Consider the following 22,682-nt stretch of genomic DNA (forward strand, 5'->3'; position numbering starts at 1 on the left):
ATCCAGCAACATATAAAAAGTTTGTTATATTATGACATTGAAAAATGAGAACAAAGGGAAGATTTACACCGTCTGACATCAAGCGATACTATAATATTAGTTTCAGTATAGTGACACTGTAACAGTGAGATAGATGGATAAGTATACCACAGGAAGAAATAGAATATTTAGAAATAGACTCAAGCATATATAAGCCATTTTCAGTAAACGATATTGGAACATCATTTAGTAAACTGAAAAAAAAGAGAACCTAGATTTCTACCTCACAACAGCTAATAATTAATTCTAGATGTGATATATACCTGAATTTAAAAGAAAGATTCTGGAAGAGAATACAGAAGAATTTCACTTTACCCATAGTGTAGCAAGATTTCTTGGACAGAACAGAAAAACAACCAACCATAAAACACCAAATGGAAAAATTATATTCGATCAAATTGATCATTTCTGCTTACCACAGAGACCACTGTGAAAGTATTTAGGCTAACCATAGACTGATAAAAATTAGACACAATATATATAAAATATTATATATATATATATAAAATATAAACTCCTACAAACACGCAATAAAGGGTAAACAATGCAATAAAATGGTTAAAGACTAAAACGTGTAATTCGCAATTCAATACATAAATATTACCAATAACCGTATGAAAATTTGCTCAACATTAAATTCAAACCATATCTACCAGAATAGTCTAAATTATAAAGAATGATGATTCCATGTATTGGTGACTACTGGGAACAACTGGAATTTTCTTGCTTTGCTGAAGGAGTACAGAATTAGACAACCTCTTTGGAAAACTAGTATTTTCTTACAAAGTTAAAAGTGTGTCAACCCTACAACTCAACAAGTCCCAGTAACATGAAGAAATATGTCCACGCAAAGATATGTGCACAGATGTTTATAGAACGTATATTTGTAACAGCCCAAACCTGGAAACAACCCAATTGTCCAACATTTGGAGAAAAGTTAAACAGCCTATTTGTCCAAGCCAGTACTAACATGCAATAAAAATGCATGATCTGTTGATACACACAACACCATGATGAATCTCAGAAATGTTATATTGAGTTTTAAAAAATGACAAAACATATAATGTTATCTAATTAATAAAAAGTATAAGAACAGGGAAAACTTTTCCAGAGCGACAGAAGCTAGGTTCTGGTGGGGAGTAAATGGAGGGGGAATGGTCCTATACGGGGACTTTCTAGAATAATAGAAATATTCTGTGCATATATCAGGTGATTATTATATAAATACATAAATTGACAAAAAGCATCCAACTGAGTACTTAAAATCAGTGCATTTTCTGGGTGTCAAAAGGCATCTCAATAAAAATGTGTTTTTGAATCCAACATTCAATACCTTTTTTTTTTTAATTTAATTTTTTTATTATTATTATTTTTTTTGGCCATGCCTTGCATCTTGTGGGATCTTAGTTCCCAGACCAAGGCTCGAAACCCGGGGCCACGGCAGTGACAGCACCGAGTCCTAACCACTGGACCACCAGGGAAGTCCCCTAGCGTGCAATACCTTTTAATAAAACCTGAAAGAAAATTACCACTCTCAAACACAAGGCAATGAAAGAAAAAAGGTTTAATACCTAGCACAAATTCTATTTAAGAACCAAAGGTAAATTGAGTGTACCTACTGTGATACATCTGCGATTTTAGAATGAGAAATGGCTTGCAAATAGGAAAAAAAAAAAAAAATCCAGTCGGAATCCTACCAATATCTTTGGGGAAGTTTCCATTCTTCATTGGTTTATATTTTTCTTCAAATGATCCATAAAACACACTCTTTTACCTATTGGCATGATCTGCTGTGTTTTAGGAGTTAAAAAAAACAATAAAGATGACTATGGTCTCTATGGGTCAACCCATAGCCAAAAGATGGATGGAATTAGTGGGAATTGGTGGGAAGGAGTTGAGCTCCAGAATTCAAATTCTATTGGATTATATCACACTTTTATTCAAGCAATGTCAGCCTCATATATTTCATTAGATTCTAATTTGATGCTAAAACAAGCCACAGGACTTAAATGGCTTCTCGTTGGATTTGTGGTGACAACTATGATATCACTAATCACTTCTGAGTAAGCTGGGTGTTTAGACCCCAGGGAGAATGGATCCCTGACCTCTTTCCACGTGCAGGCTGTAGCTGGTATAAATAACAGACCTATGTTCCTGTGGCAGACAAAAATGGAACTGCAGTCCTAGTTACAAATGTCAGAGAAAAATCTATTGAGACAAGAGGCAGGGGGCAACACAAAGATCATTAAGTTAAAAGGGTCTGTCACGCTCCTCACCCCACATGGCTTTGCTGAGAATGTGTCGCAAAGCATTTTGGTCTCATTTGGAAGCCTTGAAGATTTCAGATTTAGCATGTACTGAGAGTTTAAGGGGAAAAAAATCCACCTCCATGAATTTTCATGAAATGAGTAGGCTTAAAAAATGAACCATTACAGAATTAACCCATCATATCACAGAACCCTCCAATTTAAAATGCTCTCAGGAGACCCACAATGTTATATAATAGTTTCTAAGGAGTTGAAAGTTTCACGTTTTTCTCCCCAAATAATTACACTTATTTAAGATGTCTACAAAATGGAAAGATAGTATTTTTCTAGGCTCTCACGATGTTGTAGGTATGGACAGAAAAATGTCACCTGCCATATCAGTAAAGAAAGGATGTTGCAGCCATCAAGCCATCAGTCACTGCAGCCTCCCCCAGCTATGCACCCTGAGGGGATTCAGGATGGAGAAAAGCACGGTACTGGCCCTCAGTAGGTAAGGTGCATATCAAAGGAACGATTTCAACGAGACCAGACTCTTGCATCTTCCCATACGTAGAAAGTGCTAAATTCATTAGCTTGAGATGTCTGGTTTTTCTTTAAATAACAGTCATCTTTTAAAACTCTCAATGTACTAGGCTCTACACTGTTTCTCATCTCCCAGTCAGCTTTACACAAAGGCAGAAGTGAACTGCCTGCTGATTTTGCCCATGGTCAAAGGAATGTAAGGAAGAGAATATGACATCTTTCTTTGGTTGTGGGTTTTCTTGCATATATTCTCTATATGTCTGTCCTCACTGCTTTTCAATTAAGTACCATTATTGTGCTTGTTGCAAAAATAAAAATGCTTGCACTAAAAAAAAAAGACAAAAAAAAAAAAAAACAAAACCAAAAAAACAGTACTCTTTCAATGTTCCAAGTACCTAGTTTTTGTTGCGAAAATTCCTATATATCCTGGCTCCTCCCAGGCTTAAGTCCTCAGGATGCCCGCCTAATAAAACATAAATCTCAACTTTTAGGTTGTGCTTTTTCTTCAGTCGACATAGGTAAGATATTCAACTTAGGTTAGCAATTGAGTCATGCCATGCATTTCGATATGTATGATGCACTATATGACATTTCATTACGTCATACATTTCTAGGTGTGTTGCTACTGGTGTCCATGTAAAGAATCGGCAAATCACCTCTTCGTGTGCCAGAGCGTGTGCAGTTCTCAGTGAATTTTAAGAGAGAAAAATAGATTTTTGTAGCATCATTAAGAAAACAAACCACCAGATTTTTTTATACCAGTCTATTATATATGTCCTGTTAAGTTAGTGGATGAAGCAAATAAAGACATTTTGTACCACCGTTTGATCAGTTCTGTTCACTGAGATTTACTTTAAGAATGAGTTTTATGGGCTTCCCTGGTGGCACAGTGGCTGAGAATCTGCCTGCCAATGCAGGGGACACGGGTTCGAGCCCTGGTCTGGGAAGATCCCACATGCCGCAGAGCAACTGGGCCCGTGAGCCACAACTACTGAGCCCGCGCGTCTGGAGCCTGTGCTCCGCAACAAGAGAGGCCGCGACAGTGAGAGGCCCGCGCACCGCGATGAAGAGTGGCCCCCGCTCGCCGCAACTAGAGAAAGCCCTCGCACAGAAACGAAGACCCAACACAGCCATAAATAAATAAATAAATAAATAAATTTAAAAAAAAGAATGAGTTTTATAGTTCAAACAGTAAAATCTAAAATCTCTCTTCCATCTTTCTGCAGGAATGTGTCATTTTTAATCATTCATCAGTGAACTCTTCCACCCCGGACAGTTTTCCAAAATCTAACCATTTTGAAGGGAAACACTTCTTAAAAACTAGGTTATAATTTAATATCTTCTTTAAATACTCAGAGCCATTTAAATGAGTGTTTCCCAAATTGTACTGTTGGGCACACTAATCCCACTGGGTATTATTTGATACCTGAAATATATTGCATTACACCTATTAAAACCCTGTGGAATTGCTGCTTCCATAGATACATTTTAGCAGATGCTAACTTATTATCTTTAAAAAATAATGGAATTTCAATAAGATACAATATATGCACAATAGAATGCATACATCTTAAGTATGCAGCTTCATGAATTAGGACAAATAGATGTATCCATGGAAGCATCAACCAGAATAAAATATAAAATATTTCCATCACCCCAGGAAGGTTCTTCCTGGCCACTTCCAAAAAATTTTATATCTCAAGATAATCATGGATTAGTCTCACCTGATCTTGAACTTAGTATCAGTAGAATCACCTAGTAGGTATTCTTTTTTATCTGGCTTCTTTCATGGAACAAAATGTTTTTGATGGACACGTAGGCTTCCTTCCAGTTTAATTTCATGTATTCTTGATAACTCTGCATCACAATCATGGAGATCATTGACCATATGGTGTGCTGGTCAACTCTAAGAGGGATACATTTAATTATTGCTTTTGAACCATCATGCTAATCCAACTAACTGAAACTGAATTATCTAACTGTATCTGATTTTAATATGGTGAGAAGCTATAATACGAAACAACTCAAGGAAGTGGACACAATATCAAAATGGTCCAAAGTAAAGTGGAATCCGGTTAAAACTACTTACAATAGACATTTTATCTATTGGTTCAATACTCTTAAACAGAACTTGGTAGACAGTCTAAAATCCAACATCAGCACAGCAAAAAGACAGCCTATCACTCTGGTACCTACCAGGAACCAAAAAAAGAATCCACTGGTATCAGATTCTACCTAAGATTTCTACCTAAGAAACATCCAGCTTTCGAAAATTCTGTTTGAGCATTCAGAATTGTGCATTATTCTTATAACAACTTCATGAACACTAAGGTCATGAAAAATTCTTATGCCTGGAAATGATTTTCCTTAATGCACAGGGATTCAGGAAATGCTGGTAAGATATCACTTTCATTGTGAACTTTGCTGGTAGCTCTCCCTTTAAGTTCTTCTTTCTCTCAAATTAAGAAAGGCAGCTTGCTCCTCTGAGGATACTTTACTTTCTGAAGGAGGCATTCTTAACCACTCATCCATATATGAGTTGAAAAATCCCTGAAATTGTGTTATGTGCAAAGGCACATATGCGCATTTTTCTGGTCAAGGTCAATCACTTTGATCAGATACTCATAGGTGTTTGTGACTCAAAGGATGCTAATAATTGCTGCTTAAATAATGATATCTAACTTTGCCGATACCTTCAGAAATGTCAGAAAAAATAATTTTTATAATTCAGGGAACCATGAAGTTCTTAAACTAAAGACCAGTGATTCCTGTTTTCAAATGGCAGCAAAAATTTTTGTAAAAGCAAAGTTTTCATCTTCTGATAAATCCTTTCAAGGTTCAGACTGTTCAAAAACTAAGTAGAAAAATTAAAGAAAACAAACACGTTTGCCAATTTTTGAATCCATGCAATTGCACAACTATGGTTTCATACTTTCTAATCACAAAGAAGATGTACAAAGTGCATCCATATGTGATTTTACATCGGGACAGAGTAGAAAAGTTGTACTCATAGATGTCTTTTTAGGAAAACATAGAATAGTTTCATTAATATTATAATATCATACTTGGCAGGGGGGTATTAAAATATTTTTCAGTTTAATTTTATTTCTAAGAGCTGGTTTACTCTGTCAGTCCACTGACTTAGGATGAAGATGGTTAAATTTCAATCTGGTCTTTGCAAAAATAACAAGTGAGAACATTTGGGATTACAGATCTTATTTAAAGAACTGTATCACTTGAAGCTGAAATTAAATATGTAAATGTTAATGGTTTATTTTACACAAATCAAACTTGCATAAATAATTTTATATTAACATATGTACAAGTAATTTGCTCTTATTGACCCTGATGGGCTTATCAACTCTCATAAATGTTGAATCACTTATTGGACACACACACACACAGAGTTTTTTTTTTAATCATGAAAGCGTAAGAAGTCTTTGATTAAATTCAATCTGGGATGAAGGAAACCACAATATTAAAATTGCATTTTAAAATTTCCTGGCTAGAAAAAAAAAATAATTTGAAAACAGGGATAGCCCTGAATCCTTTGGTCACACAAGCCCCAGGGCAAAAATAATGGGTTGATTTAGCTAGAACATATGGTACTTACTTAGATGCTCCTGAAGCATTCCAAATGTTTAAGAAACTACATGCAACATGTACTTTGGAGGAGCCAAGTCTCATTTGTAACCAAAAGCAGGGAAAAAAAGGATAAGGCATCTCATTCTGGAATAACAAGCTTCTTCTGACATGACCACGCTTATGTCTGTAGCCTTACCTAGCTCCCTTCTGGAGCAGCTAACTTCTGTCTCAGCCATGCCAGTAGCCCAAGGCAGACAACTTCATTCTTGAAAAGAATGTCATAGCGATGGACTCCCTTCTCCTTGTGAATTCACTGTCATTCTTCAAAACACACTTTAGGTTTCTTACTCCATTAGCTGTGCCCTGATCCTCTCTACTTATCCCACGCCAAGCTTGGTTAGATGACATTTCTTTGTAGTCCATTAACACCCAGGTGCACCTAAATTACAGTACTCTCTATTTTGTATTTCAACTCTTTGTTGGCTCCTAACCTTTACATCGTATATGGCTTGAAGGCTGTCCCTGTGTTTTTCATCCTTACATACATGGTGCTCAACACAATGTCTGGCCATATACTGTTTCCCACCATGAGTTTAAAAAAATGAACAATAACTTCATTGATATCTTCCTTTTATAGTTTAAGAACATTGAGGATACTTAATTTCTTGGGAATTTATTTTGTTTTTGGAAAAGCTGTTTCAGTTAATCAAATACATATTTATTGACTGTGAGAATTTTACCTGCATTAATAATCCTTGAAATAAAATGACCCCAAGCTGAATGTGTTTTTTTTTTTGAAATATTGATAATTTGAGTTGCAACAATATCTGAATTATAAATTAGATGCTTTCTTTAAAATATATTAAGAAATTGAATTGTTTTAAGGAAAGACCTAATTGTGGACAATTTTTTTTAACTTTTCCTTCCTTTCTTTGCTCCTGCCCCACTCACTCTGTCTTGCGGTTTCTTATTTTCAAGTGAATTTATCCCATTGTCTTATTTTCCATTTCATAGATTTGCATCCTCTATCAGGTTCTTGATACTTGAATTTTCAATTATTGCATAAATGCTTTCACTTATCTCTCTGCATTTTGTCTCACTTTCCTTTAGTTCATCTCACAGTATGTATTCCTTTCTACACGACACTCCAATGTTTAAGAACTTCAATTAGTCCTCGTTATAAAATTCCTTCCATTCAAGACTCCCAGCAATCTGGGCTCCAGGAACTTGTCTCAACTTACAACCCAGATTACATGTAACTCCATTAATGGAACTTGTACAGACTGCAGTGCCTTTGGCTGAAACAAAAATTACCAGTTCAAACTGGCTTTGAGTATTAGAACTACGGATTATCTCACAAAGTATTACATGCCAAATCAGGGGAGCTCCCGAGTGACAAATCCAGAGACCCAACACTATTTGCAAAGATTCACACTCTTTCCATCTTTCCATTCTCTCAGCTTGATTCTCAAGCTAGTCTCTTTCTTTTCTCAAGATGATGGTCCGAATCTTACACATCATACCACATATCATAGAAGAATACAACACATACACAGTACACACAATAATGTCCGGTGGCAGAAGAGAGGCTATTTCCTCATACTTTTCCACAAAAGCCCCAATACAAGTTATTCAAACTTTCCACTGGTTTCACTCCCTAACTCATTTCAAGAAAGAGTAATGAGATCTCTGAAAATGGCTCACACCAAGAATAATGATCCTTGGATCCAAGGATAGGGTCATGAATTTTTGAGACACTTTAGGGTTGGGCTCATAGTTGAGAAATACCAGAATTATGAAAAATATCTTTCACCTGCCTGTTCAGAGTCATTGCCTATTCTTGCCTCTCCCTTGAGGCTAAACTGTATGGATAAAATCACTGGGCTCCTGTGAAAGCTAGAAGACAGGTTGGTAATTCCAATGGGATTCTTGATTCTGAATCAGTCAAGTGGCCTTAGCATGGTTTTTCAGAAGGTCACATCACAGCTTGACCCACCCAATGAATAACTTCTCTCTTTCTTTAACTCCTTGGGCCGAGAGATGCTGACAGCCCCACTACTGCTGGCCCTGGGTTCCTGCACTAATTTCTATATCTCTGAATATAATTCAGTTTAATGACCCAGTTACTTGCTATTTAAATGAATCTTCTGAGCTGCTTATATCACCACCTATAACTTAGATATGGCATTTGGCTAGGTGTTACAAAAAGAAATATTGCTGTACATTTATAAGGAAAATGTTAAAAAGAATTAAGAGATTCTAACATTCAATATAAAACACCCATTAGAACACAAAATTTAGAGCAAATGTAACTAGAAATAAATAAAGGGTAATAATTATGCTAGGGTAAATTTCCAGTCAAATAAGTCAAGTTGTAATGCTACAGTTAGGAAATTAAAAATGCAGACAACCCTATTTGGTGAGTAAATTAAGATTAACTTTAGGGATTACTATACTTTAAAAAGACACCAAGTGTATACACTGTATACTTAAAACCCATACAACGAAATCTGAATACTATTGTCAAGGGAAAACTTATATAATGTAACCAAACAATTGATTTCAAGGCTTAAACTAGTGTAAACTAACATGTTCATATAGCCAAAACTTGACTAGTTTTTTGATCAAAAAGATCTAAGAGCACTGATAGAATATAAATACTGGCTAAGGGGGTTAGTGGTAAGTGATTTGGGAGGGTTTGAGAGAAAAATCACTTTTTAAGGGCAAAGGCATGAGGAATGATTTCGAGGATATGTCTTGTTCTTTTCTCTATTTTTACAATATTTTAGAGACTAGCTTAATGGTTGTACTTGACTTGATTGGACCCAGCTGTGGTTATACATATGGACAAATAGTAGAAAACAGCTGGAATTTATGTAATGTGATAAATCTGAACTATTTCCAGGGCCATTAAATGCTGTGTTAATCAGATGAATGTGAAATGGGTCTTTGAGACATTGTGTTGTGTTTAGGTAAAACTTAAGTCTTCCTCTCCTCAATGTAACTTCTGAAATTCTGGGTTCAAAAAAAAATCACTCTGTCCAATAAATTAATTTATTAATTTCTCAAGCCTTTGTCCCTCAGAGCAAAATTCTCTTAGACCAAATATTACCACCACCGTTTTGGACTACAGCATTTGACAAGCACTGGTCAAAGTAAAACACTGGAACTGCGTTTTATCTGGATAGCAATTGGCAATCTTTTTTCTTCTTTTTTAATAGTGAGATAGTAAATACTTTTGGATTTACGTGCAAACTACTCAACTTTGCCATCTTTGTGAGAAGGTGGCCATAAATAATATGTAAACAGATGGGTATAGCTGAGTTCTGATAAAACTTTATTTATATAAATAGTTGGTAGATTGGATTTGGCCCATGGGTCTTAGTTTGCATACATCCCCCCCCCAACTAAAAAAGATGTAAAAAATTACAATCTCAACATCATTTTGTTTTTATAAGTTCTGAAGGTGGAACAGGGATTGCTTTGTTGATAAAAAGGGTTGGAACGCCCGTCCTATTGACTAGAAACATGAGTGCAAAGTATTTCAAAGGAAGCTTTAATATTTTCATCAACGTCCAGAGAGTCTATGCTGACTCTTCCTATTTTCTAAAAAAAAAACCGTTCAATTATCACTAAATTGCATTCTAAAATCATCAGGGGTTAAGACTTACTTGGAATTCCATTTGAAGACGTTCCAGTGATGAGTTTCAAGGATGCATAACAAAGTTAACGTTATTTTACATACCAGAGAATGTTTTTTCTTTTTCTTTCTGGAACCATCCCCCCACCCTTTGGGATTCTACTGGCTTTTATCTAGTTACAATATTTAATTAGGAATCTTTTCCCCCTTCTCACCAAGGATGAGAGCAAATGACCCGGCTGGGTCAAGAGACTGACGCCTAGCATGTTTCATCCATTAAATAGGTGATTGATTAGGCACGCCTGAGCACAGACTGACTTAATTCCACCAACCAGAGAGGAGCAAACTCAGAAACACTTGTGACAACACCACTAATCATTAGAGAAACACAAATCAATGAGGTATCACCTCACACCAGTCAGAATGGCCATCATCAAAAAAATCTACAAACAATAAATGCTGGAGAGGGTGTGGAGAAAAGGGAACCCTCTTGCACTGTTGGAGGGAATGTAAACTGATACAGTCACTATGGAGAACAGTATGGAGGTTCCTGAAAAAACTAAAAAGAGAACTACCATACAACCCAGCAATCCCACTACTGGGCATATACCCTGAGAAAACCATAATTCAAAAAGAGTCATGTACCACAATGTTCATTGCAGCACTATTTACAATAGCCAGGACATGGAAGCAACCTAAGTGTCCATCGACAGATGAATGGATAAAGAAGACGTGGCAAATATATATAATGGAATATTACTCAGCCATAAAAAGAAATGAAATTGAGTTATTTGTAGTGAGGTGGATGGAGTTAGAGTCTGTCATACAGAGTGAAGTAAGTCAGAAAGAGAAAAACAAATGCCGTATGCTAACACATATATATGGAATCTAAAAAAAAAAAAAAAAGTTCTGAGGAACCTAGGGGCAGGACAGGAATAAAGACGCAGACGTAGAGAATGGACTTGAGGACACGGGGAGGGGGAAGGGTAAGCTGGGACGAAGTGAGAGAGTGGCATGGACGTATGTACACTACCAAATGTAAAATAGATAGCTAGTGGGAAGCAGCCGCATAGCACAGGGAGATCAGCTCAGTGCTTTGTGTTCACCTAGAGGGGTGGGATAGGGAGGGTGGGAGGGAGACGCAAGAAGGAGGGGATATGGGAATATGTGTATACGTATAGCTGATTCACTTTGTTATACAGCAGAAACTAACAACCTTGTAAAGCAATTATACTCCAATAAAGATGTTTAAAAAAAAAGAAAAAAAGAAAAGTGTGAGCTGCAGGTCAAGCAGTTCAGGGCTCCCCTGAATGCCTTCTACAGGAGATAAATTGGCATTGCCTGTGGAAAAAAGGGCTGTTACTAGGGTAGAGACACAGGGTAGATGAGTGCAACTTCCATTGAAGTTCAAGAGTTCGATTTTATATGAATTTGAGGTAACATCAAAGCATTCACATGGCAATGTATTTTAGGCAGTAGAATGGGCACAGGACTGAAATTCGAGAGGATGCTGAACATTTCAGATGGAATCTTAGGTACCTGCTGTTTTGTAAAGTGAGTTGAGCTGTGTTGACTCATGTTGGAGACATTCCTGGGGATGTTATTTCATCTGAGGTAGTGAATGCCTGTGATAGATGTCAAAACCAAGGCCAAAACCAAGGATACCCCACAGTCGGGGCCTTTTCTTGCATAATAAAACTATTAAAATTATAGAGAACTACTCTTTCTATTTTTCCATGAAAACTTATGGATGCAACACATAATTTGAAGGACGAATGAAAACTCTCATCTAATTTTGAGATGTCCTCATTCCTTTGTTTTAAAAAAATAATCTTGATTCAGGCTTGTATGTTAGTCCAGGTACGTGAAGAAGCAGACAGGACAGAGTTCAATGTGCAAAAGATTTATTAGAGGGATGCTTCTGAGAGAACACAGGGAGGGAGTCAGGAGGAACTGGGGGAACCATTTCTCTACTTGAGAACCTAAGAGACTATTAGCCTAGAGCTGCAGTAAAATATTTATAATTGTAACTAGAGATGATCATACCAAGTGAAGTAAGTCAAAAAGAGAAAGACAAATACCATATGATATCACATATATGGAGTCTAAAATATGAAACAAATGAACTTATCTACGAAACAGAAACAGACTCACAGACATAGAGAACAGACTTGTGGTTGCCAAGGGGGAGGGGGAAGGGGAGGGATAGACTGGGAGTTTGGGGTTAGTAGATGTAAACTATTACATATAGGATGGATAAACAACAAGGTCCTACTGTACAGCACAGGGAGCTATATTCAATATCCTGTGATAAACCATAATGGAAAAGAATATAAAAATGTATATATGCATATAACTGAGTCACTTTGCTGTACAGCAGAGATTAACACAACGTTGTAAATCAAGTATACTTCAATAAAAATATTTATATTGATATACAAATCTGTGAGGTGAATAGGTTTAAATGACCCCCACTATCTTAGTTCATTCAGGATGCTATAACAGAATACCTTAGACTGAGTAGCTTATAAGCAACAGAAATTTATTTCTTACAGTTCTGGGGACTGAAAGTCCAAGACCAAGGCCCCAACAGATTTTGTGTCTGATGAGGCCCCTCTCCCTGTTTCATGGATACCATCTTCTCGCCGTGTCCTCACGTGGTAGAAGGTATGAGGGGGCTCTCTGGGATGTCTTTTACAAGGGCACTAATCCCATCATGAGGGTGCCACCTTCATGACCTCATCACCTTCCAAAGGACCTACGTCCTTTGCCATTCATTCTATGGCATCCAAGGAGCAGCCTCATTGATAGTGTTGTAATAATTTCATTATATATCAACACTGTATATAATATCCCCTTTGGCAAGAAGGGGTGACATCCTTATAACCTAAATCATTAATATGTCCAAAGAAATTGCTTCTTTCTCTGGCAATGATTTCCTTCCTCAGACTTTGAGCTGTTCATTTGATGCCTGTTGTATTTTTCAGCATGAATATCTGATAGGACAGCAACATTCTAAGTCACTGAGGCTTTTTCATGCTTGGATCAACACTGGCTATTTCTCTGTCTAGATAAAGAGAAATATTTATTTATTTATTTATGGCCACGTTGGGTCTTCGTTGCTGCGCGTGGGCTTTCCCTAGTTGCAGCGAGAGGGGGCTACTCTTCATTGAGGTGTGTGGGCCCCTCACTGCGGTGGCCTCTCCTGTTGCGGAGCATGGGCTCTAAGCGTGCAGGCTTCAGTAGTTGTGGCTCGCAGGCTCAGCAGTTGTGGCTCATGGGCTCCAGAGCGCAGGCTCTGCAGTTGTGGCGCATGGGCATAGTTGCTCTGTGGCATGTGGGATCTTCCCGGACCAGGGCCCAAACCCGTGTCCCCTGCATTGGCAGGCGGATTGCCAACCAGTGTACCACCAGGGAAGCATCAAGAAACTTTTTTGATTTGTCATTTAATCTTCTGAAATTTATAAGCTTGAACTGAAATTGGCATAATTCATAGTTATCTTCTAACTGTGGATTTTGTGGTATGTACCATTTCTGGTTACTCCTGTATCTTATGAATATAATTCTGAAATTAAAAAAAAATATGCCATAATTTAAGATTAGTTGTTTGTATAATAAAGACAATATTAAGGTCGTATTAGGTATTAAGAGGGTATTAAGTAAATCAACAGATCTGAACAGATCTGTTCCCAACTCAGCCTTTGCATATATATATAGACTCTTAGTTTGCTGTTTCATCACTGGGAAGAAAAGGAGGTTTAAGTCACTCTAAATTCTGGTATTCGAATGAATATTCAACACAGATGTGAATGCAGTATTTTCCATAGGACTCAAAATATACTCATTAAGGTCATCCACCCTGAAGCCTGAAACAATAACTAAGTAATAAGGAAATGAATTACCACTGTAAAAAGAGCAACAATTTTGAGGTGCCGTAGATGTGAATATCAATCTCAAAATGGTCCTATAACTTTAGGACATAGATCATCTCTCTGAATATTTATGATCTCAGAAGTATGAAAAAGTTAATAATCCCAATATGATAAGATAGTGAGGACTAGATATAAAATAGAAGGAAAGTTGCAGGCATGTAATCGATGGCTGTTAAGATGCTTTTCTTGTTTTTATGGAGAAGATGAAATCATGACCTCATCATGACTCTGGTTTACTTGAGTGGAATTGTGGACTTCAAAGGAAAATACAGCATTATCATAAACATCTTTTCAACATGTGAAGGAATTGAATGGTTTTGGAGGACACGCACAGCATCAATGATTCCTTGAGGCTGTTCCTTAGAAATATAAATGAAAACCAATTTGTTCATTGAAAACCATGGACAGATACTGATAATAATTACTGTATTTCCTCAACAAGTTGAAGAAAGAATGTGATATTTCCCAGACTGTTAAGTCATTACACTTGGACTTTGTACATGTTAGATTATATCATTATACAATCATAAAGCCTTCATCCAGAAGTAACAACAGTGGAAAATACATCTTCTTACTTTTATTTTTCCTTGCAGATGCTTCTGGTTAGCCCAATAGATGAAGAAGAGTCTAGCATGGCCCAGGCTGGGTAAGGCACTGGGACAAGACATGGTACACGAGGCACCTGAACTCTTAGAGAACCAGATAGAATATTTAGAGCTGATTTGCAAGTCAGTGGTAACCTCTCTGATAACCCAATAGACTTCCTTTACATTTCATTATATAAATATGAAAATAATCTATAGAAAAACAACACCACCCTTCAGTTTTCTGTGGACAAACCTCAGCTCATGTGCATCTGCACAACCATAGAACCCTTTTGATGCTAATGAAGAACATAGAAGATGACATATATTATCCCCAGCTGATATGCACTCTTCATTATAAGATTTGGTAGAAATGTAACCTTCTAAATAGAAATTTTAAAACTTTGACATTTCAGTAGACTGCAACAAACTATATACATGGTCAAGATGGAATGATGTTCATATTCATTATGTAGGAATATAGAAGTGGCACTGAGATAGTTGCATGGCTATAACTGACATGAAATTTACATTAATTAACAGAGTGAATAATCACTTTAATAAAATGCATAAGAAAAGTGTGCCACAGCATAGTGACAGGACACGGATTTTAGAGAAAGTGTCACTCTAATACTTGTTTTTAACTTGAATTATCTCAGAACTGGGATGTCTGGTTATAGTCTTACAAAGGACTGAAACGTCACTGAAAATTTTACATGAAGACGGATAAACAATGTTTCTTTCAAGAACTGATAGTGGTTAAGTAGACTTTCTCATTTTCTTGCAGTGATTTGTAAATGTTTTTCTATCTTCATTACCACAGGTATTCTCTTCTACATTTTTAGTAACTGTTAAAAATGGGAGGGCTTTGGGACTTCCCTGGTGGTCCAGTGGTTAAGACTCTGTGCTTCCACTGCAGGGGGTGCAGGTTCCATCCCTGGTCAGGAAACTAAGATCCCACATGCTGCATGCCGCACGGCGCAACCAAAAAAAGAAAAAGAAAAATGGGAGGGCTTTGTTTGTATTGGTATTATTAATAGTAAATTTCACAAAGTGTTAAATATTTTGAAACAATCACAAAGATTTTTATCTGGAGAGGGTGAAGGGCAGAATCGATCAGTTACTATCTTTCATAGCATTTTACATAGAGGTATGGTTAACAGTCTTCCGATTCTGAATTATACATGTGTGGTTTGGACTCCATCATTTTCATATGCCCTTTGGTTGTCTTCTTGGCTTCTGGAGCTACTCCCATAGTAGATACCAGGCTAAGAAGCAGATATAAACTGGGAGCATCTTTCATCTCTTGTTCAATTACAAACCTCAGCCAGATAGTATCGAGCTGGCGGGTCGGGGAAGTTCCCCGTGGGAGACTCATTCTAAAAGAGTCCCTGATGGAAGCAGAGGCACTGATGTAGAAAACAATCTTATGGTTACCAGGACATAAGGGCGGGGGGAGGGATAAATTGGGAGATTGGGATTGACATATACATGCTATTATATATATAAAATAGATAACTAATAATAACCTGCTGTATGGCACAGGGAACTCTACTCAATAGTCTGTAATGACCTATATGGGAAGAGAACCTTTAAAAAAAGAGTGGATCTATGTATATGTATAACTGATTCTCTTTGCTGTACACCTGAAACTAACACTACATTGTAAATCAACTATACTCCAATAAAAACTAAAAAAAAAAAAAAGAAAAAAAAAAAGAGTCCCTGATGATCCCCAAGTATTGGTGTTCACATCTTTGTGAACATTAAGTGTTGGCTGTGCCATTGATTTCCCAGTAACAGGATGTCACTTCTGGGATTAATTCATAAAAGATCTGACTTCTATCTTGTGTGACTCTATCACCTTCTTGACTTATAGGCATTGATGAAATATGCAGCTATGTTTGAGGAGGTCCAAGTGACAAGGAAATTAGGGTGGCCTCTGGCCAATTGTTATGGACTGAATGTTTGTGTCCTCTCCAAAATGCATACATTGAAGCCGTAAGCCCCAATGTGATGGTATTTGAGGTGGAGCCTTTGGGAAATAATTAGGTCTAAACCTAATACGAGGTTGAGGCCACCATGATGGGTTACTATCCTTATAAGAAGAGAGACCCAAAGCACTCTCTCTCTCTCCCCGCCACCCCCTCTCCCAATGCACACAAAGAAGAGATCATGAGAGCACACAGGGAGATTGTAACCAGCTGCATGTCAAGATTAGAGGACAAAGAATGAAACCTTACCTTGATGACACCTTGACCTTGGGCTTCCCAGTCTCCAGAACAGTGAGAAATAAGTGTCTATTGTTTAAGCCCCTCAAGTCTATGGTATTTTGTTAAGGTAGCCCGAGTAGTCTATGACACCAGTTGAGACCCTCCATCCAACAGCTCATGAGCAACTGAATTCTGCCCACAGCTTGACTGAGCTTGACAATGGACCCTTCCCCAGTCAAGCCTTCAGAGGAGACCTCAGTCATGGCCACCACTCTGATGGCAGTCTCGTGAGGGACCCTAAGACAGATGACCCAACTAAGCCATCCCTGGACTCCTAACTCACAGAAACTGTGGGATAATACGTGTGCTGTCTTATGTCACACATATGGTGTAATTTGTGATACAGCAAGAGATAACAACTCACAAGGGTGCACGAGAGCAGGGAGAATCATGGGTTTCAGGTAGAAGGATGATAGAGGCAGGTGTTTTGGAAAAATAAAGTCTATCAGGTAACTATCCAAGGTGGTAAATCATAACTGGGGAATGGGTTCCAAGAATCAAAAACATGTCTCATCATTGGCTCCAACATCTGAGTCTCGACCATTTTCTATTGCATTTCTCTCTTACTTGGTTCATTAGCCACAATCCTGACACAAGCAAACCCCCAAATTCAAAGTATCTTGTTTGCCAGTGCAGTCTTGCTGAATCCCTGTAGTCACTTGGGTCATTCCCTTGAACCTTTTGTTCTGGAGCTCCTTTCCAAGTTGGGGGAGAAATCAAGATAGTTTTGGCACTGGAAAAAAAAAATTGGGTCCCCACCCCTGGGTTTGGAAGATAGGTCACATCAAGGAAGCAGCTAGAGCGGGCTAGGTTGCCGTAACTGCTACTATTGCTGGGAAAGAACTTCTCTAGAGTGCAAATCAATCAATCACAATCTTCATCTGATAAAATTATTGTTAATTAGATCTTTTCAATCAACAAGAGGCGTCATTCATTTGCGAGGCTATGAATACATTCTGGAACTAACTTATGCAAATAGTGATTTTGTTCCTTTAATAAGACGTACTCTGGTCGGGGATAGCACTAAATAAAATATTAGATATCTTCCTTCCTTCCTTTGATGTTGTAAGTCTCTTGTTCATTATTGCAATAACAAGCTCAAAGCACTCACTACATGAAAATCATATAGAACTGAATTACGACAAGCAGGTGTAACTCGGTTTAGCCCATTAAATAGCAAGGGAGACTCTGTTCTCATTTATATTTCAGTGGCATCTATCTGTGGAGACCACAAATGTCATCGCTGGCATTTAGCATGAGGATAAGAAGAGATATTAAGGGTGTAGAAGAGAGCAGTTTCTTTCAGCTATGGCAAAAGGCAGAATGAGGAAGGTTGGTCTTACATTTCAACACAAATTAGTTAAGCTGGATTTCATTGAAAATTTAGTATTCGGAAGGGTGGCCAAGTTCTAGGAATCTTCATATGGCAGAAACAACTGTAACTCTTTCCTTTCCAATTCTACACCAATAAAAACAATGAAAGAGGCATCATTCATGACTCATTAATATAAATAGATGGTGAGCGATAAGTTAAATTCTCTAGCACAGGGTTCCAGATTGCAGAGTATAAACCTAGTATAGCAGAAAGAATAGTCAGCTTACACTGCGAACAGTTAGTTGAGTGAAATCGCTAAATGGGTCAAGTCGATACACGTGATAGAAAGATGATGGGAAGTTAGAAAATAATGGGAGAAATTAATTCATAGGAGAATTTCTTCCTGGTAATTCCGCAACTTAGCAGAGGGCTAATAAGGAGGCAGTTTCTCATAAAAGGATGATTTGTTAATGACGTAAGGTCAGACTTACGGGTCTTGTCAATCAGTGCAGGGGGTTGGGGAAATGGTTTCTTTGGGGCTACACCCTAGTAGCAAACAATGAGATCAAAAATACTGTTCTACAAACGTATGGACACCAAGGGGGGAAAGCGGCGGGGGGGCGGGGATGGTGGTGTGATGAATTGGGAGATCGGGATTGACATGGATACACTGAAGTGTATAAAATGGATGACTAATAAGAACCTGCTGTATAAAAAAGTTAATTAAATAAAATTAAAAAATTTTAAAAAAATACTGTTCTAAAGAGTTACTAAGTTAAAGGAATCAGCCCATGGCCGTGATAATAGAATAAAAGCATTTTAGAATACATTATTTTCTTGCGAGCATGCATTATTCTATGGTAAAATCACAGCTTGCACTGTTGGTTTCTCTCCAAGCCAAAACTACATCAAAATATGGCATGTATTAATAACTCTGCTTTCCATTCCACCCATGATCCAAAAGTCAGGCCAGTGTACAACTTAAAAAAAAAACAAACATATTTGATTTACAAATGAACATAGTAATCAGGATTGGGGATGGATATCCAGCTATATTTTACGAACATCTTTCAGGTGTTCATATTTTATCACCATGCTCATTGCTTTATCTTTATTCCATCCACTCCAATCAGCTTGTTCTCCCACCAAAACTACCTTTAAAGTAGTTAAAGGTACCTTTAAAGTAGTTAAAGGCTTTAAACTTTGAAGGTAGATTCATTCAGCAATCAAAAGACAAATAACCCAATTTTTAAAGAAAATAAAGGGATCAAATAGATTTTTCTCTAAAGGAAAGATAAAAATGGCTACTAAACATATAACAAGATGCTCAACGTCATTAGGAAAATGCAAATCAAAATTTCAATGAGATATCACTTAAAACCCACAGTGGCTAAAATTTATTTTTTTTTAAAAAGATAACGTGTTGAGAGGATGTAGAGAAATCAGAACCCTGATAACAGTGCTGGTGGGAATGTAAAATGGGGTAGCTGCTACAGAAAGCAATTTGGCAGTTCCTCAGGACGTTAAATCCTCCTCCTCCCCCTCCTAACTGAACATTGTGCTGCTTTAGAAATGACTTCTAGATGGCCAAAAAGCACATGAAAAGATGCTCAACATCACTAACTATTAGAGAAATGCAAATCAAAACTACAGTGAGGTATCACCTCATACCGGTCAGAATGGCTGTCATCAAAAAGTCTACAAACAATAAATGCTGGAGAGGGTGTGGAGAAAAGGGAACCCTCCTGCACAGGTGGTGGGAGTGTAAATTGATACAGCCACTATGGAGAACAGTATGGAGGTTCCTTAAAAAACTAAAAATAGAATTACATATGACCCAGCAATCCCACTTCTGGGCGTATATCCAGACAAAACTATAATCCGAAAAGATACATGCACCCCTATGTTCGTGGCAGCACTATTTACAATAGCCAAGACCTGGAAACAACCTAAATGCCCATCAACAGATGAATGGATAAAGAAGATGTGGTACATATATACAATGGAATATACTCAGCCATAAAAAGAATGAAATAACGCCATTTGTAGCAACATGGATGGACCTAGAGACTGTCATACTGAGTGAACTAAGTCAGACAGAGAAAGACAAATACCATATGATATCACTTATATGTGCATCTAAAAAATGATACAAATGAACTTATTTACAAAACAGTAACAGACTCATGGATATAGAAAACAAACTTACGGTTACAAAAGGGGAGGGGGGAGAGATAAATTAGGAGTTTGGGATTAATATATACACACTACTATATATAAAAGAGATAACCAACAAAGACCTACTGTATAGCACAGGGAACTCTACTCAACACTCTATAATAACCTATCTGGGAAAAGAATCTGAAAAAGAATAGATACATGTATATGTATAACTGAATCACTTTGCTGTACACCTGCAACTAATACAACATTGTAAGTCAACTATACTCCAATGTAAATAAAATAAAAATTAAATTAAAAAAATTTAATAAAAAAGAAATGACTTCTAGGCACCTCTGTCTTGGGTATAAGCATCCATTCCCAGATTAGATAACATATACTGTTGACATTTGCCAATTTCACCTCTTCCCTGAGCTCTGGTGTCAAATCCTTGATGTAGGCCCTCAAATATCTCATGGGTTCTCGTATTTTTCATGTCCAGAAAAGGCATTTTGATTTCTTCCCTGGAGTTCTTTCCTCCCTTCCTAATGACAAGAAGTCACACTCAGTTTTTTTTTTCCAACGAGTAGACTTTTGGCTTCTTCCATATCTGCCCTTGCTTATCCAAGGGCAAGCCCATGGGCTCCAATGTCCACAACAAACACAGAAGCCATCATTTCTCTTCTGTATTATTTCCTGTAAGCCACCTCTTTTCCCCCTCCCCTCCTTGGCTTGAAATGGATCTCACAACCCGCCTTGCCCTCCCCACTCCGCTTCTGCCCTCTGCCAAGTTTCATGGAGTTCTGTTGATGTGAGCCTCATGTCACTGTTCTGCTAAAACCAGTCATTTCCCTGTGAATTGCCAGCAATCTACCCATCTCTCACCAGAACCACAAGGTCATAGATTTCACTCCTGCTCACATTTACAGCCTCACCTTTTAACCCACCTACTCCGTCTGCATTCCAGCCCTCCAAATCTTCCTTCAGTCCTTATAAAGGTCCTGACCTGTCAATCTATCCCCTTCTGTCTACACCTTTCCTCCCTCCTATCCCTAAACATTTGCACGATGGAGTCTTTCTCATCCTGCAGGATTCAGCTCTGATCAGACTGTCTCTGTTTCCCAGGCAGCTCCTGTCCGAGGATGCACCCCACACACCTCTTTTATTCCATCATCAGGTCCTGTATGTACAATTCAAAACACAGTTTGAAACCCAATCCAGAAATGGGCAGAAGACCTAAATAGACATTTCTCCAAGGAAGATATACAGATTGCCAACAGACACATGAAAGAATGCTCAACATCACTCATCATTAGAGAAATGCAAAACAAAACTACAATGAGATATCATCTCACACCGGTCAGAATGGCCATCATCAAAAAATCTACAAACAATAAATGCTGGAGAGGGTGTGGAGAAAAGGGAACCCTCTTGCACTGTTGGAGGGAACGTAAATTGATACAGTCACTATGGAGAACAGTATGGAGGTTCCTTAAAAGAATAAAAATAGAACTACCATACGACCCAGCAATCCCACTACTGGGCATATACCCTGAGAAAACCATAATTCAAAAAGAGTCATGTACCAAAATGTTCATTGCAGCTCTATTTACAATAGCCAGGACATGGAAGCAATCTAAGTGTCCATCAACAGATGAATGCATAAAGAAGATGTGGCAAATATATATAATGGAATATTACTCAGCCATAAAAAGAAACGAAATTGAGTCATTTGTAGGGAGGCAGATGGACCTAGAGTCTGTCATACAGAGTGAAGTAAATCAGAAAGAGAAAAACAAATACTGTATGCTAACACATATATATGAAATCTAAAAAAAAAAAAAAAAGTTCTGAAGAACCTGGGGGCAGGACAGGAATAAAAATGCAGATGTAGAGAATGGACTTGAGGACACGGGGAGGGGGAAGGGTAAGCTGGGACGAAGTGAGAGAGTGGCATGGACGTATGTACACTACCAAATGTAAAATAGATAGCTAGTGGGAAGCAGCCGCGTGGCACAGAGAGATCAGCTCGGTGCTTTGTGACCACCTAGAGGGGTGGGATAGGGAGGGTGGGAGGGAGACTTAAGAGGGAGGGTATATGGGGATATATGTATATGTATAGCTGATTCACTTTGTTATACAGCAGAAACTAACACACCATTGTAAAGCAATTATACTGCAATAAAGATGTTAAAAAAAAAATAACAAAACACAGTTTGAAACTGCAGCTCTGTTTCCTGGTTCATATTATTTACCTTCTCAGCTAAACTGTAAGCTCTGCTTCTACTTGAAACTGAGTGTGTCCCAGAAGCACGCAGGAAATCACACACATAAAAATCACTCAATAAAGATCCCTGGAATAGAC

Source organism: Balaenoptera physalus, assembly GCF_965194825.1.
Source record: "Balaenoptera physalus genome assembly, chromosome: X".
Classification (NCBI taxonomy): domain Eukaryota; kingdom Metazoa; phylum Chordata; class Mammalia; order Artiodactyla; family Balaenopteridae; genus Balaenoptera; species Balaenoptera physalus.